The sequence below is a fragment of the Delphinus delphis genome, chromosome 2, assembly GCF_949987515.2.
Source record: "Delphinus delphis chromosome 2, mDelDel1.2, whole genome shotgun sequence".
Taxonomy (NCBI): Eukaryota; Metazoa; Chordata; class Mammalia; order Artiodactyla; family Delphinidae; genus Delphinus; species Delphinus delphis.
The window spans coordinates 83,703,156-83,730,893 of NC_082684.1; the positions used below are offsets into that span (position 1 = coordinate 83,703,156).

Sequence of the window (27,738 nt, forward strand, 5' to 3'; positions counted from 1 at the left end):
TAACTTTGGAAGAAAGTGATGAAGCTAAAAATAAAAGGGTAAAACTAAAGTAACATGTCTAATGGAATGACAGCATCTGCAGTGACTCTGCCACAGCACCACTATATGGCAGAGATCTACGACGTTAAATATAGACGATATTCCTTCTATAGCAGAACGGAAGGCAACTTTTGGCCTCTCTGCTCTCTTCATATCTAATTCATATATTTAGGGATTTAAGCGAACATTTCCCTTCACATCAAAACAAAAATGTATACTTCAAAAAAAGCATGAAAACATGTATTCTCATTATAATAGATTATTTCAGGTTATCATTCAAAGGACTTGTCATTCTACTCTTACAGAGCACAAACTTTCAACTCTATCTCGGAAAGTAAATTCTGAAATATAAAAAGTGAATTAATAACATCAATAGGCTTATTTTTATATGCACGCATGCAATTCCACGATGTAAAAGAGAACAAAAACAAGTACAATAATCCAAACGTGTGATACCCTTCAGTCTAGTTTTCAATGCATTACACAAAACTGGTTCTATAACTGCTTGGTATCAATAAATTAACAATCATTTTGCCAGCAAAGCACGTATATAAAACCAACAAGGGAGGGATGATCCACTCGTGAGTTACTGCCAAGTCTTAATGCAACTAGAGCCATTTATTTAATTTTAGTTCTTAATTAGAGTGCAATCATGCTCGTTCTAGGAAAGTTTTTTTTCCAACCCTCTTAGAAACCAGAAATTAATATATTTCCCTGCTTACTTATAGCCAATGCCATAATTTTACTTTTATCTAAGTCTAAAGGTAATATTTAAAGACTGGAATTTTAAACCATTCAGGTAAGGATAATTTTTAAAACATTACATATGGGCTTCCCTGGTGGCGCAGTGGTTGAGAGTCCACCTGCCGATGCAGGGGACGCGGGTTCGTGCCCAGGTCCGGGAAGATCCCACATGCCGCGGAGTGGCTGGGCCCGTGAGCCATGGCCGCTGAGCCTGCGTGTCCGGAGCTGGTGCTCCGCAACGGGAGAGGCCACAACAGTGAGACCACAAAAAAAAAAAAACTTCACATAGATAGCAGTGATATGAAAGGAAAAGTTCACTCTAAACCCCTAAATACATGACCACTGAATTAGACATGCAGAGAGGCCCAAAGGTCCCTGCATTCACTGTCCAGCATTTATTCATTCAAATATTATTTACTGAGCACCTACCACACGCCAATCAATGTTTGGATGAGTAAATCTATTCCAATAGTGATTAATCACCTCGTTTGGTGAACAGAAGTAGGAATTCAGAAAACAAACTTGGCCCCAAAACACATAAAAATGTCAGAAAATGTACTTCCATATATTAGGAGTAAATTAAAGAACGAAGTATTGGATGTAAACTAAAGAGTAGCGATTATTACTCTGTTAATGATGTACAAAAGAATACTGAAGAAAGGTCAATTGATCAACTGGTTGAACTGGAATGTTGAACCCAACTTCTTTCATAGGCAGAAACAGCCGCTATCTTAGGCTGTTTAACTGGAAATCCTAATAGGATTGCCATGTTATACTGCATTTTATTCAATGTTACCAATAACTTAAATACACTATAAATGCTGAATATTGAGGGATGCCATAGAAATTCTCAGGAGTCACAAACTTCTAAATGTATTGTAAGCACATTTGCAACCTTTTTATAAACAGAATCTGAGAGTTATGATATTATTTTTCATTTTCGAATTCAGTCATATTCTTTACTGAATTCAAAACCAAGCCACATACACACTACTTGAGCAAAAGGGAGGCTGCAAAAACAACACTTTGACAAACTGACAGAAAATTGTTACCTCCTGCAGAGAAACAGAGGTGTTGAAACAAATCAGGCTGATTCTAGTTTTTATTCATGTTTAATCATTTACAGGACATACTTCATTTGCAATGAAAACACTTGTTCATCAAGTTGAAAGATGAATGATGACTGCTTCTTGAGCATTTTAATATTAACTGGATCAAGGTAGGGAACTAGCAAAAGGGCAAAAAATAAAATGTAACAATTCTTCCTAAAACTTTGTGTCACTTTTTTGGTGTGCTAGAGAAAGAAGGACTTTTAAGTGGAAATTTTCATCCTTTTATGCTTTCGTTAATTATGATTAATTACTTAGTAAAACTAGAAGAGCAAACTAACGTTTTAAGTTGAATTTCTTTTTCAAAAAATAGGCTGTCAGTATGGAATGAAGGAATCAGGGCTTCATTCTGTAAAGACTATGTTAATGCTTCACTTGGTTGTGTTTAAAGAACCCGAAGGCTCCTGCAGACTGCTTTCCTTCTATGCCGCTACCCTAGTCCTGGGCATAACCACCAAATTTTAGTGCCACCCCCATAAAAGCCAAGGGAGTAAGTTTATTTTTCCCAAGGTTCAACAGAGATCTCTTGTGCTTAGTGTGAGGGCAGTGGATTCCTGCATTAATGCATATTTTTATGAAGCTCTCACTTTATTTCAGCATGCTACAGATATTTTCCAAAGGCTTTTATAAACCCTCTAGTTTTCTGAGTTAAAAATCCAAAATACTGCCATGAAGGTCACATATCTAAATACTCTTACCCGAAGCGGAAAATGCAAAATCTCTCAAACCTACCAATCCCAGCATTAACTCATTTTAGATTGAATTTTTAATAGAAAATGGTCAACTAGCCTCCAAAGTTTCCAAAGCCTCTCTTGCCTCAGGAGGGGCTGGCTTCCCCCAAATGGCACAGAGAATCCAACTATCACCCACTCAGCAGATCCCGCTAACTTCTGGGCTCCACACACTTTCAAGTCAGAATCCAGAAAATGGGATATAAAGATTCTCCAGGAAACAGCATCTGCATAGGCAGTGGATATGAGTGTGGATTTTGGAGTCAAGAAGATCATGGGTGGCTCCTGGTTTTGAAAATTACTAACTGCATGACACTGGGCTAGTTACTCTCCAAGCGCCAACTTCCTCATGTTAAGATGAAGGTGAAAGATCTGCTTTGGGGGATTGGGTGAGAATGTAGTGAGATGCTAAGGGTAAGGCATTCAGTACAGTGGCTGCTGCAGAGATGCTCGGTACAGGAGCAGTCGCTGTTAATATTGTTCCCAGCGTTGAGATAAGCCCGAACACCTCCATTTATCAGCGGTGCTTAGAAAGGGCCTGGCTGTAAGCCACATGATTGCCTGTCTCTCCCCTGTCTCCAGAACTAGTTCAGACAGAATAGAAAAAAATCACTGGTTGAGAAGTAAAGATAAGGATATTTTGGCACTGTGGTTCTTTTCAGAACTTCGGGAATAAAACAACTGGCACTTTTAACACACTTAAGGGAAAAACCAGACCAGTAGCTTGAAACTGCATCCACTCTACTTGGAGATTCAAAAATTAATTATATATGATGGTGATATGACAATAATAGATGCAGTTTAACACCCACAGAGACCTTGGAGAAGATGGCATGCAAATTTTTCAGATAACTGATGCTCAGAGTGGTTATTAAATTTTCTAAAGACCACACAGCTGGAAAGAGAAGAGCCAAGGTTCACATTCAGGTCTGTTTCATTCCAAATGTTCACAATCACCATAATACATTCCAAGTATCCTCCCCATAAGCTACAAACCTCATACAACAGCACCACATGATGAGATGGATGGGATGGGGGTAGGATGGAATTTCACAGCATATTTCATACAGAAGTGTGTGGCCTAAGAAACCAAAAGAAAAGAGTGAGGCCCTCTATACACTACAGAACATCGTGTACAAAATGTCAACCTAAAATGAGGGCCATTTAATCATCGAGCAGTTTGGGGACTAAACAATGGAGAACACAGGATAGTCATAGAACTTACCACTCTTTGGAGGTGTAGACCCTAAAGTACATATGAGTCCATGACATTAAGTCTCACAACCAAAAACTGCTCAAAAGGTCTCTAAAGAAGAGGAACTTAACCAATAACAATGAAGAATACTGGCATGTTTAAAAGACTCTTCTTACTAACCCAGGAATAAATGCAACAGTCTCATAAAGAAATGTAAATTTGTTATTTTAACCACAGAACTGTATTAATTATAATTCTTAGTTCATAACACATACACTTATCTTTCCTTAATGTTCCATTCATGATCTGCTTTGTATTTAATCATTTGTGTTTTTATGCATATATTTGTATGTTTTAGATAATGTACTATACTCTCATGAACTTACCACCTGACATGAGAACTAGAACATTAACAATTTACATCTATCAAGTGATTTTCCCCATCCCACCTGGGTTAGCTGTTCTGCTAAGTCATGTACTTATCATTGACTTGTTTTTTTAATATGTAGTTTATCATATGTATACCTTAAAAGCATATTGTTTAGTTTTAGTTATTTTTAATTTTAACACATTAGAAGTTTAAAGGAGGAAAACCGGTACATCAATAGATTCAGAAAAGCTCTTGGTAAAATTTGTTGTAAATTCTTGATAAAAACTCTAAGTAAATTAAGAATAGAGAATGGAATATCCTTAACCTGATTTAATTTTTTAAACCCTATAATACACATCACACTTAATGGAAAACATGAAAAGCATGGCCTTTAAGATCAAGGACAAGAAAAGAATGCCCATTATTGTAACTTCTAGTCAACATTGTCATGGAGTTCCTAAACAGTACAAGGAAAAAAGGCAAAAAGAATGGAAAAGAGGAGATAAAAATGTCAACTATGACGTATACATAGAAATCCCAAAAGAATCTACAAATAACATTATTTTTCCAAAGAGAGTTTAGCAAGATGGCTGGATATAAGATCAACATACAAAAACTAATCACACTTCTGTACACCAACAATAAACTACTAAAACATAATTTAGAAGACATGATTTATAATCAGCATTAAAAATATCAAGTAACTAGGAATAAACAGATGCCAGATTCAAACACAGGAATGTTTTAAACTTTATTGGGAGACATTAAACAATACCTAAATAGATTGAGAGATATACCAGGTTCCTAATTAGGAAGACCTAATATCATAAAGATGATATTCTCTCCAAATTGACCTAAAAATTCAATACAATGCTAATTAAAATCCTAAGAAGGTTCTTCATGGATCTTTAGAAGCTGATTTTAAAATTCTCATGGAAGAACAAAAAGCCAAAAACAGCCAAGACACTTCTGAAACAGAAGAGCAAGGAGGGGAGTTGTGCCCTATCCACTATTAGGACTTCTTCTTAAGAACCAATTAAAAGAACATGACTCCGGGCAGGGATAAACATATTGACCTATGGAATAGAAGAGAGCTCAGGAAAAAGTCTCACACACATATATGACTTTAATATATGACAGAGACGGTGAATTAGGTGATAAAAATGAAAACTGAACCTCTGCTTCACATCATATGAAAACTAATTCCCGATGGATCAGGACTAAATATCAGAAGCAAAAATTTTTTAATTTTAGTGGAAAATATTTTTTGTTCTTTCTGACCTTGAAAGGAAAGGTTTTCTTTAAAAGACAGGGAGGGGTTCATTATAAAATATTAATAAATTTGACTCTGTAAAAATCAAGGATGTCTCACCATTAAAAGTCACCTTAGGAAAAGTGAAAAAAACAAGTTACAAACTGGGAGAGGATATCTCCCATCTATAAAATCAGCAAAGGATTAGTATCAAGAATATATTAAAAACTCCAATAATAAGAAGAAAAGCCCAGTCAATCCAATTTTTAAAACTAGGCAAAAGACATGGACAGGCATTTTTCAAAAGAAGGAATACATGACAATAAGTATTTGAATAAATATTTAACCGTAATAGTGATCAGAGAAATGCAAATAAAGACCATTATAAACTCACATACTGAGCAAAAATTTTAAAGTCTGAACTACCAAGTGTTTACAGAGAATATGGATAAACAAGATTTCTTAAGTATTGCAGGTAGGAATGTAAACTGCTACAACCACTTTGGAAGGCATGACTGTATTATCTTATAAAGCTGAACATTCAGATACCCTATGACTCAGGAATTCCACTCCCAAGTAGTAAAAACCAGAGGAATTCTTATATATGTGTAGCAGATGACATAGACAAGAATGTTCATGACCAGGGCTTTCATAGTAAAAAAAAAAAAAAAAAAGGTCTGGAAATAACCCAAATGTCTATTTACAAGAATATGTATTAAAAAATGTAGGTACATTCCCACTGTGGAATGTTGCACAGTCCTCAAAAAGAGTGCACTACTGATACATGCAAAAATATAGATATATCTTGGCAACATAATATTGCCTGAAAAATTTAAGTCCCAAGAGATTACCAATACCAAGATACCTTTTATCAAATATAGACTCAAATATAAAATTTAAGGATATATTAAACCAGGAATCCAAATAATAATCAAACTGAAACCCCTACCTCTCTAAAAACTTGTCCTAAAAGTACAAATCTTCAGAATTTCCATGGTGTAATATGCGATCTACTTCACTTATTTTATTTCCTAAATAAAAGTATGCACTTCATCAAGATCAGATGAAATACAAATGGATAAAACTATAAGTGTGCAGTGGTAGAAGTTATACCATCCCTCATTATTTATTAAAATAGTTTGTTTACCCATTTAAGGACGGAGGTCATACGCACAGTCATAAAGACAGTCTTGGAGAATTCCAGTGGACCAGAAAAACATTAGCTATATTACTGTGAAAAAGTATGTTTTGGAAAACATCTCAGTCACATAATTTATCTTGCCACACTTGGTACAGTGTCCACCTGGAGCCATTTTTGAGTGAATGGAGAAGGCCATACATTTGTTCAAAGATCAGTGTTGAGCCCTGTAAGGAAATCTCTTTAGCTCCTAAATTAGAAGCCAGAGGAGCTTGGCAGCCTTCACATGTGGGAAATCTATCCAGTGGTGAACAGGATAATTATTCCCAAGGACTGTGTGTTCTGGACATGGAAGTGCAGCTCAGTGCTCCATGAAAACCACATTTGGACGCCCAACTCAGACAACACTGAAACCACGGGGGTTTTCCCCTCCTTAATGTCACTAGTCTATTCTGATGACAAATAATTGCCTTTGACTGCCAGGTATTTAATATACTAGTTATATGAATACAACCCATCAACTTACTGTCCTGAAAACTGGGAAATCTGCTGTTTTTGTCCTGAATTATTAAGGCAGTGCTTAAAAGGTATTGGAGAATCTGCAAATTAAATATAATAGCATTACCATGAGTTTTCACTACTAGAGGTATTTAGGTTCCACTCTTACATGCCTTGTCCATATTTATAAAGAACACATATAAAATAAGGGTCTTTCTCCTTTGAAAAGGAGAACAAAATCGTAGTAAGATAGTTTTAAGCAAACGAGTCTTTATCAACCATTCCAAGTGTCAGTGCAGTGTTCTACTCGGTAGTGTCAGCGGCAGAAAGTACCAAGACACTGGAAGAACAAGGTAGGAAAGACCTTGTAAAGCTCTGGAAATGAGAACACAATACAAATGTAGACGAATGCCTTGTTAAAGAAATGAGGATACTGAAATGAATTAGGTTTTCTAAATCACTAATGTCAAAAATTATTGGGTATGTGATTCATGATATGTACTAATCAAAACACAAATATTTTATTTCCTATAAAGTATTCCATGATGCCCGAATTCAAAAGAACACACATACACATTCCAAAACTACTTGCATATATTGACAATGTTAGTGACATGTAAATTAATACAACCTCTCTGGAGAGCACAGACTTGAGCTTAATCATACCTATGTCTGTCCCCCAACTAGACTGTGAGTTGATGGCAGAGACTGTCTTATTCATCGTTGTATCCTGACAGCACCACATATTATTGGTGCTTAGAAAATATTTTTGGATTGAATGAATGAATTTGGCATTACGTATCAAGAGCCTTTAAAATTTTTTCATACCCGTTTAAGCCAGTAACTCTATTCCTAGGAATTTATCCTAGGGAAATCATGAGGGCTACAAAGATAAATATATGGGGATGTTTGCTGCAGCATTTTTTCTAATAGCACAACATCTAAATGTTCAACATCAAGGGAACTGGTAAAATGTGGTATATCACACAATGTATTGTGGTACTAGGCAGTTATTTAAAAGTTATTTATTTAAAAGTTATTCACAAAGTATAATTATTGACAAGGGGAATTTTTACAATATAACATTATTTACACAGTATATATTGTATATTTATATATGATATATATATTATATATATGTATACAAACACATTATGCACACACACTTAGATTCTAATTTATTATATAGGTATGGGTAATTTGTATACACTGAAAAAGAACTTGTAGAAAGAAAATACACTGAAATGTTAAAAGTACGTTTTACTAATAAATAAAACTTAGTAATATATTTAAAAGCTTACAAAAATAACTAAAACTGTTCTTTATAAATGAAATATAAATGTATTTATTTAATAATAAACATTCTTTTTGTGTGTGTGTTCTATCTGTAAGCTCTCCAACAACCACACAAAAAAAGCATTTGGTATTTAGTCTTATGTCAGAAACAAGACATTCATAAGGAACAGGAAAATATGTAAATATAGTTTAAACACCACAAGAGCAACTCCACCAAAATGAGCACATGCTTTAAAAATAGTCGTGCAAATAAAATATCTCATTGGAAAGGTAAATATTAGTGAATATTTTGTTTAAAATATAGAAGCATTCATATGTAGAGTAATGATAACAGTGAAACACACATTACAAAAATACTTTAAAAACTTTTAAAATAATAAATACAGTTGTTTCCAAATTTTGCTTTCTAAAAATAAAATTCTGCTACCAACTATTACCAAGGGTGTGGGATTTTCTTTCTTTAATGCTGTTTTATGTTATCACTATGTAAAGTCAATGACAGTAACAGAATTCTGGACTCATCCAATGGAAACGCTGCATCCCTACAGGAAGGCAACATGAAATCACAAAGCCCGAGTCTGCCTCCCTGTAAAATCTGTCCACACCAAGTCCTAAAAACAGCTAATGTTAAACAGTAGAAACCAGATTCACTGATTGACTGATCAAAAGGCTGTTAGCTTTTTCAATTCTTTGGGTATTGTTTTGTTGTTATCTTTTTTTTTTTTTTCAATCCAGGAAAAGTCTTCACTGTGAAGGTCTCAAAACAGAATCCAAAAGCAAGGGAGGATCTTGTTTGGATGTTGGGCTATTCATAAACACAGATTCATTCTTCAGCCGAGTTTACTAAGCTGTTTAATGTCTCTGAATCAGTTTTTCTCCTTGTTAATTAAAACAAGTTAAATCAATTTTCATGACATTTTAGGAAGTTCTATAGGTTTTTAAGAAAGATGGAGAATAGTTCAGTGTAATTACTGCAGTAGCCCAGAGTCCTAACTAGGCTAAAAGCTAAGCAACCAAAACCCCTGAATATCTTAAATCCAGCTTTAGAAACCAAACAGATCTGGACAAATATTGTAAGTCCATGTACATTTTCCTGAACTGTTGCCCTGGCAAACTGACATGGGGAAAAGAATGTCTGCCCCAAGTAACATCCAAATTTTGGTCATAGTCTCAGCTACTATTCAGCTAAGACAATCATGAAGTCTCATTTAAAAATAAGAGTTTTGCTATATCTGAAATGACAGATGGAAGATACACGGGCCCTCCATATCTGCAGTTTCCACATCCATGGATTCAACCCATGCGGAACCTGTGGATATAGAGGGCTGACTGTACTACATAATTTTAAATAAGGGACTTGAGCATCCACAGATTTTGGTATCCATGGGGGGTCCTGGAACCAATTCCCCATGGATACCAAGGGAGAACTGTATACAAGCATCAAGGTACAAAGAACCTGGTCCTTAGTAACTGTGGAACCACAGTCAGCCCCGGGCCTTCTATCTAGACATAATGTGGGAAAGAAGTAAACTTCTATCTTGTTTGCACATAATTATTTAGAATTACTCTATTAAACAGCAATCAGTAATTAGTCAAAATATCACTAATACAGCAGCTAACATTTATTTAGCCTTTACTACGTACCAGACACTGTGCTAAGTGCTTGATATACAATCTTTCATTTGTTCATAACAACAACACTTTAAAACAAGTATTACTATCCCCAGAAAACCAGGCCTTATAGAGGAGAGATAACTTGCCTGGAGTCACTCAGCTACCAGGCCTTGAACACAGGCCTATCTAATGCCAACGCCATGGCCAGGCTGTTAACCGCCACCCCCTACACCTTAAATTCCATTTGCCCAGGGCTTCCCTGGTGGCGCAGTGGTTAAGACTCCACCTGCCAATGCAGGGGACACGGGTTCGAGCCCTGGTCCAGGAAGATCCCACATGCTGCGGAGCAACTAAGCCCGTGCGCCACAACTACTGAGCCTGTGCTCTAGAGGCTGTGAGCCACAACTACTGAGCCTGTGTGCCACAACTACTGAAGCCCACGCGCCTAGAGCCTGTGCTCCACAACAAGAAAAGCCACCGCAATGAGAAGCCCGCGCCATGAAGAGTAGCCTCCGCTTGCTGCAACTAGAGAAAGCCCGCGTGCAGCAACAAAGACCCAATGCAGCCAAAAACAAATAAATTAAATAAATAAACTTCTTTAAAAATTCCATTTTCTTGGTGTGGCGAGCAACCATGACCCCTCCTACAAAGCATTCCTAGAATACTGAGTTGTATAATCCTCATATTTAACTAGCACATCTTCAAGACTGTAAAGACGAAGGAGGGGGAGGGGGAGGAGAGGAGGAAGAAGAAGAAGAAGGAGAAAAATATATTTATCAGCATAGAAATGAGAAAATGTTATATAGCCAAGATTCACAGAGGAAAAGAAGTTTCCACTGCCACTCCAATATAATACAACTTAAAGTCATGCCATAGAGCTATACACCAAATAGTTAACAGTTTGGGGTTTTGCTTTTTGAGTTTTGTTTTTGTTTCGGAAGGAGGAGATTCTAGAAGACCTTTATTTGCTACATTGTATATTTCTATGATGTCTGAAGTATTTATAACCAGTTAGCATTACTTTTATTATCTGAAAAGGCAGTAAAGATTTCTTAAAATATGTCCCAGGAATTTTCCTGTTTGGAATTTTATCATTTAAGAATATGTAATTGTCTAAGTTACAAAAAAAAAAAAAAGGCAAACTGCTAGGAAAATGTAATGATATGGATGAAGTGATCAAAGAAAAAGAAATCAGATTTATATATTTCCAACTATATAATTCCAATATGGATATACAGTAACTTATAACACTAACTACAGCATAACAAGGGAAGAGAGTTAAGTAAAAAAAATTAGGCAAAAGAAAAATAAAGGTGAAAGAAATAAGATGAAAATGACAGTATGCCAAATGCATAGGCTAAAAGTTCTGTAGTCTTGTTAGAAATGGGCTGAAGAATCTTTTTCTGAGCTTCCTAGAAGACAGGACAAAAGGAGCTCAGCATGTCAATCAGATGATAGAAATGAACCTATGAGAAGGAAACACAACTGATTTAGGGACCAGAACCTACTGAGATGCTTTCTCTGGTGAGACCATGGAAAGAAGGTACTTTTTCACATAATGAATTATGTCTCCAAACACAGATGGGATTTTTGAAATTTTGGGACCCAGTTTCAAGTACAAAGGTTTAATAATTTTAAGGCCAAAATTTAAATAACTTAAAGCTGAAAGACATGCATATTATATAAAAGCTGAAATAAAATGGTCTCAATATGGTTGCTGAACTAGTTTCCAACCACCTTCTCCTTTATATAAATGATATATTGTCATTTACTTTCCATAATTTACTTTCTTTGCAGATACTAACATCTTAGATATTAGTGACCCATTTTTTAAATATGCAGCACTAAAATCATTATGGTCTGACATTTTTATATGCTTATAAAACATATTTTGTTCCAACTGTTTTTATTAGAAGAAATGTGGCCTGCTGAAAACCAAAACCTACATATTTTACTTTGAAAAAAAAAAGGCAGCTGGAAATATAAAACCCCACACGTTTGCTTTTAACACTGCTTGGGAACTAAAACCTATAATGTGAATTTGACATCTATTAATGGTTTGCTCAAAGAAACTGAGACTATGTTTTAACAGAAAGCAGCACTCTGAGCTCACACCACAACCCATGGCATCCTCACTGCTTCCCAGGAAGGGGGCAAGCAGGGAGGCCATGCACTCCGAGCCTCCCTGGATGAGGGCTTGCTTTCACAGGGATCTCTGCATCGCTGTACTGTCTCCAGACTCAAGAATACAGAAACAAATTCTTTGGAATTTAGCCCCCGGGGAGGCAAGCAAATTATGCTAACCACATGCAAACATTTATATTACTCTCTGGTTTGTTTCCATGACCTTCCAAAATAAATTGCAATTTACAATCAGATCTTAGAGGACTACATATGACAAGACATCCATATTGTTTTCTTGCCTCATGAAAGGACCAAATTAGTGAAAACAATTACTTAATATCATTTAAATTTGAATACTCTAATGACAGATGTGTTTATATTAAAATAAATGTTTGTTTCTTAAAATACAATTTATCCCCAAACTCTTCTGCTATAAATTAAATACGCCAAGCACAGACGGAGGAAGTAGATGCCTAGAAGTGGCCAATAGATAAAAGGTTCTGGTACAGTACAGGCAAGGAAAAAGAACAAAACCAAATATATGTACATAGATGGGGGTAGAAGTAAAGTATATAAGCAGCAGAGGCATGGCTGCTCACTGGGTGGGTTCTCAGGGAGCAGGACAACAGAAGTTAATCGGGTGGTTAACAGCCCAAATAGCCAGCTGATTTCCAGTATAAATATCAGCCCAAACACAAGTCTACATGTTCTCTGCTAGTCGATCCCTTATTAGACATCTCCAGCTGGAACTTCAAAACTTGACGTGAACCTCAACCAAGTAGGTTTATCATGGGAACGCAAGACTAGTTCAATAGGCAAAAACCAACCAATGTAATCTACCAGAGTAGCAGTCTACTGGAAAAATGATAAAAATAATAATAACAATCACATCAATTGATATAGAAAAGCATTTGAAAAATTTAACATCCATTCTTGATTTTAAAACTCTCTCAGCAAAGCAGGAATAAAAGGGAACTTCTTCAACCAGATAAAACCTGCAGCTAAAATCATACTTAATGGTAAAAGATTGAATGCTTTCATCCCAAAATTAAAAACAAAGCAGAAATGTCCACTCTCACCACCCCTATTCAAAACTGTACTGGAAGTTCTTGCCAGTGTAAGAAAAAAAGGCAAGAAGAAGAAATAAAAGGTACACAAGATTGGAAATTAAAAAATAAAACTATTCCTATTCACAGACAAGATGACTAACTATGGAGAAAGCCCCATGGTACCAGGAAGGAAACAAAAAAACCCACCTGGAACTAATAAGTGATTTTTAGCAAGTTCACCAGATAAAAGTCAACACACAAAAATTAATCATATTTATATATATACTAGCATGGTACAACTAGATCCCCAAAAACGTACCATTTATAATAGTTCCAAAAAACTAAATAAGTATAAATCTAAAAATGTATGTATAGCATCTATATACTGAAACCACAAAATGCTGCTGAAAGAAATCAAAGAAGACTTAAATAGAAAGGTGTACCATGTTGATGGATTGGAAGATTCAACATAATAAAGATGTCTGTTCTCACCAAACTTATCTATAAATTTGTGCAACCTCAATCAAAATCCTAGCATGATTCTCTATACATATAGACAAGCTGATTCTAAAATTTATATGAAAAGACAAAAAAGAACTAGGATAGCCAAAATAATTTTTATAAAAGAAAAATAAAATTAGGGAAATCACATGACCTGATTTGAAGACTTACCATAAAGCTGCAGTAATTAAGACAGTGCAGTACTGGCAAAGGGATAGACACAATAGAGCAACAGAACAGAATAAAGAGTCCAGTAATAGATCCACACATATATGGCCAGGTTACATTTGAAAAGAGTGTAGAAATAATTCAATGGAAAAAAACCAGTCCTCAGCAAATGGTGTTGGAACAAATGGACATCCATATGCAAAAACAAAGGAACCTTGACCTAAACCTTATATCTTTTATAAAATTTAACTCAAGGTCTATGGTCGGCCCCATAGTGGCCAGCTGCCCCAGACCAAGCTCAAGTGTACGGCGCCGCAGGAACTGGCTCCAAGGCCCCAATAACAGGCCTCCCCCGCAGCTCCAGGCACGGGGTGAGGCTCATACCATCCGAACTGTGGAAGGAATTTCGGTGGTAGGAGTCTCTGTGATTGTAGGGTCTCCTCTGGTCTGAGAATGGCTACCCCTCGATATGAGCCAGTGGCTGAGATTGGTGTTGGTGCCTATGGGACGGTGTATAAGGCCCATGATCCCCACAGTGGCTACTCTGTGGCCCTCAAGAGTGTAAGAATCCCCAGTGGAGGAGGTGCTGGAGGGGGCCTTCCCATCAGCACAGTTCATGGGGTGGCTTATTGCGGCGGCTGGAGGCTTTTGAGCATCCCAGTGTTGTCTGACTGATGGACATCTGTGCCACAGCCTGAACTGACCGGGAGACCAAAGTGACCCTGGTGTTTGAGTATGTGGACCAAGACCTAAGGACATATCGGGACAAGGCACCCCCACCAGGCTTGCCAGTGGAGACCATCAAGGATCTGATGCACCAGTTTCTAAGAGGCCTAGATTTCCTTCATGCCAACTGCATCGTTCATCAAGACCTGAAGCCAGAGAACATTCTGGTGACAAGTGGTGGGACAGTCAAGCTGGCTGACTTTGGCCTGGCCAGAATCTACAGCTACCAGATGGCACTTACACCTGTGGTTGTTACACTCTGGTACCGTGCTCCACAAGTTCTTTTGCAGTCTACGTATGCAACCCTGTGGACATGTGGAGCGTTGGCTGTATCTCCACAGAGATGTTTCATTGAAAGCCTCTCTTCTGTGGAAACTCTAAAGCTGACCAGTTAGGCAAAATCTTTGACCTGACTGGACTGCCCCCAGCGGATGACTGGCCCCGAGATGTGTCTCTACCCCCAGGAGGCTTTTCCCTCAGAGGGCCCTGCACAGTGCAGTTGGTGGTACCTGAGATGGAGGAGTCTGGAGCACAGCTGCTGCTGGAGATGCTGACTTTTAACCCACACAAGTGAATCTTTGCCTTCCGAGCCCCACAGCACTCTCATCTACATAAGGCAGAAGGTAACCCAGAGTGAGCCAAGGAATAGTTGCAACAGAACCAAGAGAAGAGAAGCCAACATTCCCTTCCTTTGAACATTTGAGTGGAGAGCCCCCCACTAAGAAGGCCACCTCTGCCTTCATCTCTGAGGCTATGGAGACTCCCCCAACTTTTTACAGAGAATATTTTGCTGCCTTAATGACATTCCCCTCCCACCCCTCCTTTTGAGGCTTATCCTTCTCCTGCCCCCTCTGCGTCCTTACACCAAGGGGTATGTCCCTTGTTCTTCCCCTTCCCTATACCTTGATATTGGGATCCTTTTTTATACGGGAAAAACAATGAAACAAAATAAAATTAATTCAAAATGGATCATATATCTAGTGTTAAAATGTAAAACTATAAAACTTTTAAAAGAAAGCATAAAAGAAAATCTTCATGACCCGGGGTTAGGCAAAGATTTCTAGACATGACACCAAAAGAAGAAAATGATAAATTAAAACTACCTCAAAATTAAAATTTTCTCCTCTGCAAAAGACATTGTTAAGAGAATGAAAAGACAAGCCAACAAAGTGGAAGAAAATATTTTGCAAAAAAGATAAATCAGTCCTTTATCTGATAATGGACTTGGAAACAGAATATTTAAAGAACTCTCAAACCTCAACAGTAAGAAAATAAACAACCCAACTTTAAAAAAAGGGCAAAAGACAAACATTTCACCAAAGGGGATGTATACATGGCAAACAGGCTCATGAAAATACATTCAACATCATTAGCCACAGGAAAATGCAAATTAAAACAATGATGATATACCACTACACACCTACTAGAATGGCCAAAATTTTAAATTCTAACAATGCCAAGTACTGGAAAGACTATGGAACAATTCAAACAATCATATATGACTGAAGGGAAATGCAAAATGTATAGCCACTGTGGAAAACAGTTCTTGCAGTTTCTTCTAAAGGTAAACATATACTTACCAAACAACTCAGCAATTCACTTTTGAGCATTTATCTCAGAGAAATGAAAATTGATGTTCACACAAAAACCTGGTTCTATTCATTACTGCCAAAAATTGCAAATAGCCCGAATATCCTTCAACAGATAAATGGACAAACTATGGTACATCCATACAATGGAAAACTATTCAATGTATTTCATACAATGGAATATAGCAATGAAAGGGAAAGAACTATAGATACATGCAACTTGAATGAATTTCAAAGGCATTATGCTGAGCGAAAAAAAACAGACACAAGAGTATATGCCACATTATTCCATTTATATGGCGTTCTCCTACAGATGTGGGAAGAGTGTAACTACAAAGGGATAGCATGGAGAGTCTGGGGAAGCAATGGAACTGTTCTGTATTCTTACATGTGTTAAAATTCATGGGACCTTACACCAAAAAAGTCCACTTTTCTGTATGTTAATTTAAACTTTAAAAAAAAGTAAATATCTTTGAGATAATTTAATATTAAGGAATTATTCTTAATTTTGTTAGGTGGATAATGGCATGGTGGTTATATTTCTGAAAAACCCTTATCAATTAGAGACTCATACTGAGTATTTATGGGTGAAATGACATGATGTCTTGGATTTGCTTTAAAATAACTCCTACAGGCACAGGGTCAGGAAGGGGGTCATAGATACGATAAATGTTGACGCTGAGGATGGGTAATGGGTACCTGGGTTTTCATTAGACTCCTCTGACTACGTTGTTGAATGTGTTTGAAAATTTTCACAGTCATCGTTTTTTTTGTTGTTGTTGTTGTTGTTGTTGTCGTTTGCGGTACACGGGCCTCTCACTGCTGTGGCCTCTCCCGTTGCGGAGCACGGGCTCCGGACGCGCAGGCTCAGTGGCCATGGCTCACAGGCCCAGCCACTCCGCGGCATGTGGGATCTTCCCAGACCGGGGCACGAACCCGTGTCCCCTGCAATGGCAGGCAGACTCTCAACCACTGCGCCACCAGGGAAGCCCCAGTCAATGGTTTTTTAACATAAAAATTTTTTAAAGTTCAGCATGAGGAATCCAGAGAGCACACTGAGGCATGTGGGGAAAATTATTTAAAAGGTTGGAGAACAAAAACTACAGCAGTGATTCTTGTCTGCCTCGCACCCACCATTGGATTCCCCAGTGCCAAGCAGAGTGCCTGGCACATAGGACATAGTCCATAAATTGGTGCTCAATAAATGAAAAATGAACGATGAGCAAACAAGGGGAGAGCTTACTTTTTGTCCTTAGCCCTACAGAAGGACACAGCATCAAGAATCATAATTCTTTGCATTTAATTTTTGATAGTTTGATTAATAGGTGTCTTGGCGTATTTCTCCTTGGATTTATCCTGTATGGGACTCTCTGTGCTTCCTGGACTTAACTATTTCCTTTCCCATATAAGGGAAGTTTTCAACTATAATCTCTTCAAATATTTTCTCAGTCCCTTTCTTTTTCTCTTCTTCTTCTGGCACCCCTATAATTCGAATGTTGGTGCGTTTAATGTTGTCCAAGAGGTCTCTGAGACTGTCCTCAATTCGTTTCACTCTTTTTTCTTTATTCTGCTCTGTGAAAGTTATTTCCACTATTTTATGGTCCAGGTCACTTATCCGTTCTTCTGCCTCAGTTATTCTGCTATTGATCCCTTCTAGAGAATTTTTAATTTCATTCATTGTGTTGTTCATCGCTGTTTGTTTGCTCTTTAGTTCTTCTAGGTCCTTGTTAAACGTTTCTTGTATTTTCTCCATTCTATTTCCAAGATTTTGGATCATCTTTACTATCATTATTCTGAATTCTTTTTCAGGTAGACTGCCTATTTCCTCTTCATTTGTTAGGTCTGGTGGATTTTTACCTCGCTCCTTCATCTGCTGTATTTTTCACCGTCTTCTCATTTTGCTTAACTTACTGTGTTTGGGGTCTCCTTTTCGCAGGCTGCAGGTTTGTAGTTCCTGTTGTTTTTGGTGTCTGCGTGCAGTGGGTAAGGTTGGTTCAGTGGGTTGTGTAGGCTTCCTGGTGGAGGGGACTAGTGCATGTGTTCTGGTGGATGAGGCTGGATCTTGTCTTTCTGGTGGGCAGGTCCACGTCTGGTGGTGTGTTTTGGGGTGTCTGTGGCCTTACTATGATTTTAGGCAGCTTCTGCTAATGGGTGGGGTTGTGTTCCTGTCTTGCTAGTTGTTTGGCATGGGGTGTCCAGCACTGAAGTTTGCTCGTCATTGAGTAGAGCTGGGTCTTGGCGTTGAGATGGAGATCTCTGGAAGATTTTCGTTGCTTGATATTACGTGGAGCGGGGAGGTCTCTTCTGGACCAATGTCCTGAACTTGGCTCTCCCACCTCAGAGGCACAGCCCTGACACCTGGCTGGAGCACCAAGAGCCTGTCATCCACACAGCTCAGAATAAAAGGGAGAAAAAAAAGAAAGAAAGAAAGAGAGAGAGAGAGAGAGAGAGAGAGAGGGAGGGAGGGAGGGAGGGAGGGAGGGAGGAAGGAAGGAGATAAAATAAAATAAAGTTATTAAAATTAAAAATAATTATTAAAAAAATTTTTTTAAGTAATTAAAAAAAATAAAGAAGAGAGCAACCAAACCAAAAACAAACCACCAATGATAACAAGCGCTAAAAACTATACAAAACAAAAATGGACAGACAGAACCCTAGGATAAATGATGAAAGCAAAGCTATACAGACAAAATCACACACAGAAGCATACACATACCACTCACAAAAAGAGAAAAAGGGAAAAATATATATACATCTTTGCTCCCAAAGTCCACCTCCTCAATTTGGGATGATTCGTTGTCTATTCAGGTATTCCACAGATGCAGGGACCTCAAGTTGATTGTGAAGACGTACTCCGCTGCTCCTGAGGCTGCTGGGAGAGGTTTCCCTTTCTCTTCTTTGTTTGCACAGCTCCTGGGGTTCAGCTTTGGATTTGGACCCGCCTCTGCATGTAGGTCACCGGAGGGCGTCTGTTCTTCGCTCAGACTGGACAGGGTTAAAGGAGCAGCTGATTCAGGGGCTCTGGCTCACTCAGGCCGGGGGGAGGGAGGGGTACAGAGTGCGGGGCGAGCCTGCGGCGGCAGAGGCCAGAGTGACGATGCAGCAGCCTGAGGTGCACCGTGCATTCTCCCGGGGAAGTTGTCCCTGGATCACAGGACCCTGGCAGTGGCGGGCTGCACAGGCTCCCAGGAGGGGAGGTGTGGATGGTGACCTGTGCTTGCACACAGGCTTCTTGGTGGTTGCAGCAGCAACCTTAGCGTCTCCTGCCCGTCTCTGGGGTCTGCACTGATAGCCGCAGCTCACGCCCGTCTCTGGAACTCCTTTAAGCGGCGCTCTTAATCCCCTCTCCTCACGCACCAGGAAACAAAGAGGCAAGAAAAAGTCTCTTGCCTTTTCCGCAGCTCCAGACTTTTTCCTGGACTTCCTCCCGGCTAGCTATGGCGCACTAGCCCCTTCAGGCCGTGTTCTCACAGCCAACCCCAGTCTTCTCCCTGGGATCCAACCTCCGAAGCCAGAGCCTCAGCTCCCAGCCCCACCCCCTCACCCGTCCCGGCAGGGGAGCAGACAAGCCTCTCGGGCTGGTGAGTGCTGGTCGGCACCAATCCTCTGTGCGGGAATCTCTCCGCTTTGCCCTCTGCACCCCAGTTGCTGTGCTCTCCTCCATGGTTCCGAAGCTTCCCCCCTCCACCACCCGCAGTCTATGCCTGCAAAGGGGCTTCCTGGTGTGTGGAAACCTTTCCTCCTTCACAGCTCCCTCCCACTGATGCAGAAAATTATAAGACACTGATGAAAGAAATTAAAGATGATACAAACAGATGGAGAGATATACCATGTTCTTGGATTGGGAGAATCAACATTGTGAAAATGACTATACTACCCAAAGCAATCTACAGATTCAATGAAATCCCTATCAAACTACCAATGGCATTTTTCACAGAACTAGAACAAAAAATTTCACAATTTGTATGGAAACACAAAAGACCCCGAATAGCCAAAGCAATCTTGAGAAAGAAAAACAAAGCTGGAGGAATCAGGCTCCCTGACTTCAGACTATACTACAAAGCTACAGTAATCAAGACAGTATGGTACTGGCACAAAAACAGAAATATAGATCAATGGAACAGGATAGAAAACCCAGAGATAAACCCATGCACATATGGTCACCTTATCTTTGATAAAGGAGGCAAGAATATACAGTGGAGAAAAGACAGCCTCTTCAATAAGTGGTGCTGGGAAAACTGGACAGCTACATGTAAAAGAATGAGATTAGAACACTCCCTAACACCATACACAAAAATAAACTCAAAATGGATTAAAAACCTAAATGTAAGGCCAGACACTATCAAACTCTTAGAGGAAAACATAGGCAGAACACTCTATGACATAAATCACAGCAAGATTCTTTTTGACCCATCTCCTAGAGAAATGCAAATAAAAACAAAAATTAAAAAATGGGACCTAATAAAACTTAAAAGCTTTTGCACAGCAAAGGAAAACTTAAACAAAACGAAAAGACAACCCTCAGAATGGGAGAAAATATTTTTAAATGAAGCAACAGACAAAGGATTAATCTCCAAAACATACAAGCAACTCATACAGCTCAATATCAAAAACACAAACAACCCAATCCAAAAATGGGCAGAAGACCTAAATAGACATTTCTCCAAAGAAGATATACAGATTGCCAACAAACACATGAAAGGATGCTCAACATCACTAATCATTAGAGAAATGCAAATCAAAACTACAATGAGATATCAGCTCACACCAGTCAAAATGGCCATCATCAAAATATCTACAAAGAATAAATGCTTGAGAGGGTGTGGAGAAAAGGGAACCCTCTTGCACTGTTGGTGGCAATGTAAATTGATACGGCCACTATGGAGAACAGTATGGAGGTTCCTTAAAAAACTAAAACTAGAACTACCATACAACCCAGCAGTCCCACTACTGGGCGTATACCGTGAGAAAACCATAATTCAAAAAGAGTCATGTACCACAATGCTCATTGCAGCACTATTTACAATAGCCAGGACATGGAAGCAACCTAAGTGTCCATCGACAGATGAATGGATAAAGAAGATGTGGCACATATATACAATGGAATAATACTGAGCCAAAAAAAAAAAAACGAAATTGGGTTATTTGTAGAGACATGGATGGACCTAGAGTCTGTCATACAGAATGAAGTCCGAAAGAGAAAAACAAATACCATCTGTTAACACATATATATGGAATCTAAAAAAAAAAAAAAAAAAAAAAGGTCATGAAGAACCTAGGGGCAGGACGGGAATAAAGACGCAGACCTACTAGAGAATGGACTTGAGGACACAGGGAGGGGGAAGGGTAAGCTGGGACAAAGTGAGAGAGTGGCATAGACATATATATACTACCAAATGTAAAATAGATAGCTAGTGGGAAGCAGCCGTATAGCACAGGGAGATCAGCTCAGTGCTTTGTGACCACATAGAGGGGTGCGATAGGGAGGGTAGGAGGGAGAGAGATGCAAGAGGGAAGAGATATGGGGATTTATGTATATGTATAACTGATTCACTTTGTTATAAAGCAGAAACTAACACACCATTGTAAAGCAATCATACTCCAATAAAGTTGTTTAAAAAATCATAATTCTCCACAACTGAAATCTGAATAAGAAAAACTGGCTTCAGATCTTTTTTTTTTTTTTTGAAGTGTTCAAAACTCAGTTCTATTCCTATTTCCTCCCTTTCTAAAATATCCTAGCTCATACTGGTTTGTCTTTTGTGAACCATTCTAGTAAAAGGTCCTATCAATTTCCTACTTGATCAAATACAGTGTTGAAGTGTCCTCTTGTGTATGATGCCTATGCTTTGGCTTCCTCACCAGATGATGAGATGAGAACACCCGATGTGGACTGAGTCCGCATATATCCAGGCACTGTCCTAAGAACTTTCCATTCAAACCTACAAGGTCAGTTCTTATTATTTCCACTCACAGAGGAGGAAACTGAGGCAGAGAGAGGTCAAGTAACTTCTCAAAAGTCACACTACTAGTAAGGGGCAGAGCAGGGACTCAAACACAGACAATTTGCTCCACACTTGTCTCAATACTGCCTCTTACTAGGACCTTGAGAATACAGACTCCATCATACGTACTTTTGTATTCTTCTCAGCAATGACCCCCATGCAGTAGACATTTTACAATCTAAGTGACTGGTGTGTTATCTGGGCTGTCTTTGCAAATCTCAGAGAGCACCTTTCAGGAAGTTTTTAGCTAAAGTCTACATTGGTCTGAAGAGCTCTCCTGTTCTTTCTTTAATGTTTTATTTAATTCCACCATGAGAATTTCCTTGACCAAAAAAAAAAAAACAAACTTCATGTGTAATAAAGACAAAATGTTAGTACCTAATCAGATGTTAAGATTCTTTGTGCAAATACTGCCCAAAATAGATACCAAAACAATACTAATAAAGTAAAAATCATCCTGAGAAAATTTATTTTATAACCCAGTAGAAGTCCTTTACTGCAAACGTTCCTCCCCAACCCCTAACTCCCTCCCTGCATCATACACACGAACAGAGGAACTTTCAAAGATTACTCGTCACTGAGGAGATAAAATACACCTCTGGGAATTTTGACCATTCTTAAGATCTCTATCACTAGCACTTTGTTTTGAAAAACTTCAATATGTGACATGATTCTGGATTACCTGTGGTTTAAGGGTAAAGAAAAGAAATTAGTACAGTCAACTGTCTAATAGTACAGGTTATCTTTCTAATGAGGTGTGTGCTTGCTGAACACAGCTAATCTGAAAAAAAAATTTTAAAGATGAGTTTTCCCATTGATCTTTTTCTTCTATGGAATTATTCTAAAGACTGATTAATCCTAAAAGAAGAAGAAAGACTTTTAATGAAATTTCACTGCACCTGGCCATCATCCAGACTTCGGTTAGGTCCCACAATACACTCCAGACACACTACATGTCTTCTGTATGTTCACGTGTGAGATCATTTCAACGAAATGGTAAAAAATCACGAAGCTATGATTTTCAAGTGTAACTCAAATCTTGCTGGCATAGTTAGTTAACACTAGCAAAAAGGATAACAAAAACCATCCAGCTAATAAAAGTTATTTTAAATAATGAATTTGGAGCAGGATAATTTTAGTGACCATAAAACAAAGGGAAAAACATTATCCTATCAAGACAACAATACGCTAATCAATTCACCACTGACATCGTAAAGGGATTCTCGAGGAAACCCCAACTCGACTAAGCAACCCTCCACTGACTTCCAATTACCACTGGCAAGAAAGAGAATATAGACACGAGGATGTGACCACTAGGTGGCACCTCCACACCGTTTCTTTCTTCTCAAAACCTTATTTCCTCCTTTATTATGGCTTTCCCAAAATATTAGCAGTGCAAAATACAAAACCAGGTGCCTCACTTCAATAAAGAACACAGACAAAAACAAATTTAGAAAGCACGTTTTTAATTAAAAATGCTTCCTGTAACTCTATACATATAATGCTTTGGTTTACAGTCATCAGACTATCTCACCAAACTGTAAATATGAATTAGTATTCTGTATTCTTCTCTCTTTGGTAACGTATCATTCCAATATCACAATATAGAATTGGGATGAATTTCTTTCCTTTTTGTCATAAATACCTTTTAAGGCAAACTTCTGCATAAAAATCGCTGTGTGGGAGATTATTGGTTCAATATGGTGGAGTAGAAAGATGTGTACTCACTCCCTCTTGTGAGAGGACAAGAATCACAACTAACTGCTGAAAAATCATCGACAGGAAGACACTGGAACTCACCAAAAATGATATCCCACATCCAAAGACAAAGGAGAAGCTGCAATGAGACGGTAGAAGGGGCACAATCACAATAAAATCAAATCCCATAACTGCTGGGTGGGTGACTCACAGACTGGAGAACACTTATACACAGAAATCCACCCACTGGAGTGAAGGTTCTGAGCCTCACGTCAGGCTTCCCAATCTGGGGGTCTGGCAACGAGAGGAGGAATTCCTACAGAATCAGACTTTGAAGGCTAGCGGGATTTGACTGCAGGACTTTGACAGGACTGGGGGAAACAGAGACTCCACTCTTGGAGGGCACACACAAAGTAGTGTGCACATCAGGACCCAGGGGAAGGAGCAGTGACCCCATAGGAGACCGAACGAGACCTACCTGCTAGTGTTGGACTAGCAGAGATGGGGGTGGCTGTGTGTCACCGTGAGGACAAGGATACTGGCAGCAGAAGTTCTGGGAAGTACTCCTTGGCATGAGCCCTCCCAGAGTCTGTCATTAGCCCCACCAAAGAGCCCAGGTAGGCTCCACTGTTGGGCTGCCTCAGGCCAAACAACCAACAGGGAGGGAACCCAGCCCAACTCACCAGCAGACAAGCAGATTAAAGTTTTACTGAGCTCTGCCCACCACAGCAACACCCAGCTCTACCCACCACCAGTCCCTCCCATCAGGAAACTTGCACAAGCCTCTTAGATAGCCTCATCCACCAGAGGGCAGACAGCAGAACAAGAAGAACTACAATCCTGCAGCCTGTGGAACAAAAACCACATTCACAGAAAGATAGACGAGATGAAACGGCAGAGGGCTATGTACCAGATGAAGGAACAAGATAAAACCCCAGAAAGACAACTAAATGAAATGGAGATAGGTAATCTTCCAGAAAAAGAATTCAGAATAATGATAGTGAAGATGATCCAGGACCTCAGAAAAAGAATGGAGGCAAAGATCGAGAAGATGCAAGAAATGTTTAACAAAGACCTAGAAGAATTAAAGAACAAAGAACTAGAAGAATCAAAGAACAGATGAACAATACAATAAATGAATTGAAAAATAAACTAGAAGGAATCAATAGTAGAATAACTGAGGCAGAAGAACAGCTAAGTGACCTGGAAGACAGAATGGTGCAATTCTCTGCCGCGGAACAGAATAAAGAAAAAAAATGAAAAGAAATGAAGACAGCATAAGAGACCTCTGGTACAACATTAAACGTAACAACATTCGAATTATAGGAGTCCTAGAAGAAGAAGAGAAAAAGAAAGGGACTAAGACAATATTTGAAGAGATTATAGTTGAAAACTTTCCTATCATGTGAAAGGAAATAGCCACCCAAGTCCTGGAAGCACAGACAGTCCCAGGCAGGATAAATCCAAGGACAAACATGCCAAGACACATAGTAATCAAATTGACAAAAATTAAAGAAAAAGAAAAATTATTGAAAGCAGCAAGGGAAAAACAACAAATAACATACAAGGGAACTCCCATAAGGTTTACAGCTGAGTTCTGAGCAGACACTCTACAAGCCAGAAGGGAGTGGCATGATATGGAGTGATGAAAGGGAAGAACCTACAACCAAGATTACTCTACCTGGCAAGGATCTCATTCAGATTTGACAGAGAAATCCAAAGCTTTACTGCCAATCAAAAGCTAAGAGAATTCAGCACCACCAAACCAGCTCTGCAACAAATGCTAAAGGAACTTCTCTAAGTGGAAAAAACAAGAGAGAAAAGGATCTACAAAAACAAACCCAGAACAATTAAGAAAATGGTCATAGGAACATACATATCGATAATTACCTTAAATGTGAATGGATTAAATGCTCCAACCAAAAGACACAGGCTGGCTGAATGGATACAAAAACAAGACCCATATATATGCTGTCTACAAGAGACCCAGTTCAGACCTAGGGACACATACAGACTGAATGTGAGGGGATGGAAAAAGATATTCCATGCAAATGGAAATCGAAAGAAAGCTGGAGTAGCAATACTCATATCAGATAAAACAGACTTTAAAATAAAGAATGTTACAAGAGACAAGGAAGGACACTACATAATGATCAAGGGATCAATCCAAGAAGATATAACAATTGTAAATATATATGCACCCAGCATAGGAGCACCTCAATACATAAGGCAACTGCTAAGCGCTATAAAAGAGGAAATCAACAGTAACACAATAATAGTGGGCGACTTTAACACCTCACTTACAACAATGGACAGATCACTCAGAAAGAAAATTAATAAGGAAACCCAAGTTTTAAATGACACAATAGACCAGATAGATTTAATTGGTATTTATAGGACATTCCATCCAAAAACAGCAGATTACACTTTCTTCTCAAGTGCACATGGAACAATCTCCAGGATAGATCACATCATGGGTCACAAATCAAGCCTCAGTAAATTTAAGAAAACTGAAATCATATCTAGCATCTTTTCTGACCACAACGCTATGAGATTAGAAATTAGTTACAGGGAAAAAAACAAAAAAACAAAAAAACACAAACACATGGAGGCTAAATAATATGTTACTAAATAACCAAGAGATCACTGAAGAAAACAAAGAGGAAATCAAAAAATACCTAGAGACAACTGACAACAAAAACATGACGATACAAAACCTATGGGATGGAGCAAAAGCACTTCTAAGAGGGAAATTTATAGCAATACAAGCCTACCTCAAGAAACAAGAAAAATCTCAAATAAACAATCTAAAATTATACCTAAAGGAACTAGAGAAAGAAGAACAAACAAAATCCGAAGTCAGTAGAAGGAAATAAATCATAAAGATCAGAGCAGAAATAAATGAAATAGAAACAAAGAAAACAATAGCAAAGATCAAGAAAAGCAAAAGCTGGTTCTTTGAGAAGATAAACAAAATTGATAAACCATTAGCCAGACTCATCAAAAGAGGGAGAGGACTCTAATCAATAAAATTAGAAATGAAAAAGGACAAGTTACAACAGACACTGAAGAAATACAAAGCATCCTAGGAGACTACTACAAGCAGCTCTATGCCAATAAAATGGACAAGCTGGAAGAAATGGACAAATTCTTAGAAAGGTATAACCTTCCAAGACTGAACCACGAAGAAATAGAAAATATGAACAGACCAATCACAAGTAATGAAATTGAAACTGTGACTAAAAATCTTCCAACAAACAAAAGTCCAGGACCAGATGGCTTCACAGGTGAATTCTACCTAACATTTAGAGAACAGCTACCACCCATCCTTCTCAAATTCTTCCAAAAAATTGCAGAGGAAGGAACAGTCCCAAACTCATTCTATGAGGCCACCAGCACCCTGATACCAAAACCAGACAAAGATACTACAAAAAAAGAAAATTACAGACCAATATCACTGATGAATATAGATGCAAAAATCCTCAACAAAATACTAGCAAACAGAATCCAACAACACATTAAAAGGAACATACACCATGATCAAGTGGGATTTATCCCAGGGATGCAAGGATTCTTCAATATACGAAAATCAATCATTGTGATACACCATATTAACAAATTGAAGAAGAAAAACCATAAGATCATCTCAATAGATGCAGAGAAAGCTTTTGAAAAAATTCAACAACGATTTATGATAAAAACTCTCCAGAAAGTGGGCATAGAGGGAACCTACCTCAACATAATAAAGGCCATATACTACAAACTCACAGCAAACATCATTCTCAACAGTGAAAAACTGAAAGCATTTCCTCTAAGATCAGGAACAAGACAACGATGTCCACTCTCACCACTATTATTCAACATAGTTTTGCAAGTCCTAGCCATGGCAATC

At 38.4% G+C, this 27,738-nt stretch overlaps 1 protein-coding gene and 1 pseudogene across 1 annotated transcript in view; one reads left to right on the plus strand and one right to left on the minus strand.

Annotated features, from left to right (window-relative positions):
• FSIP1 (fibrous sheath interacting protein 1) overlaps positions 1–27,738 on the minus strand; it is a 179,394-nt gene that overhangs the window by 54,865 nt on the left and 96,791 nt on the right. The window lies entirely within an intron of this gene.
• Positions 14,282–15,191, plus strand: LOC132419653 (cyclin-dependent kinase 4 pseudogene; annotated as a pseudogene).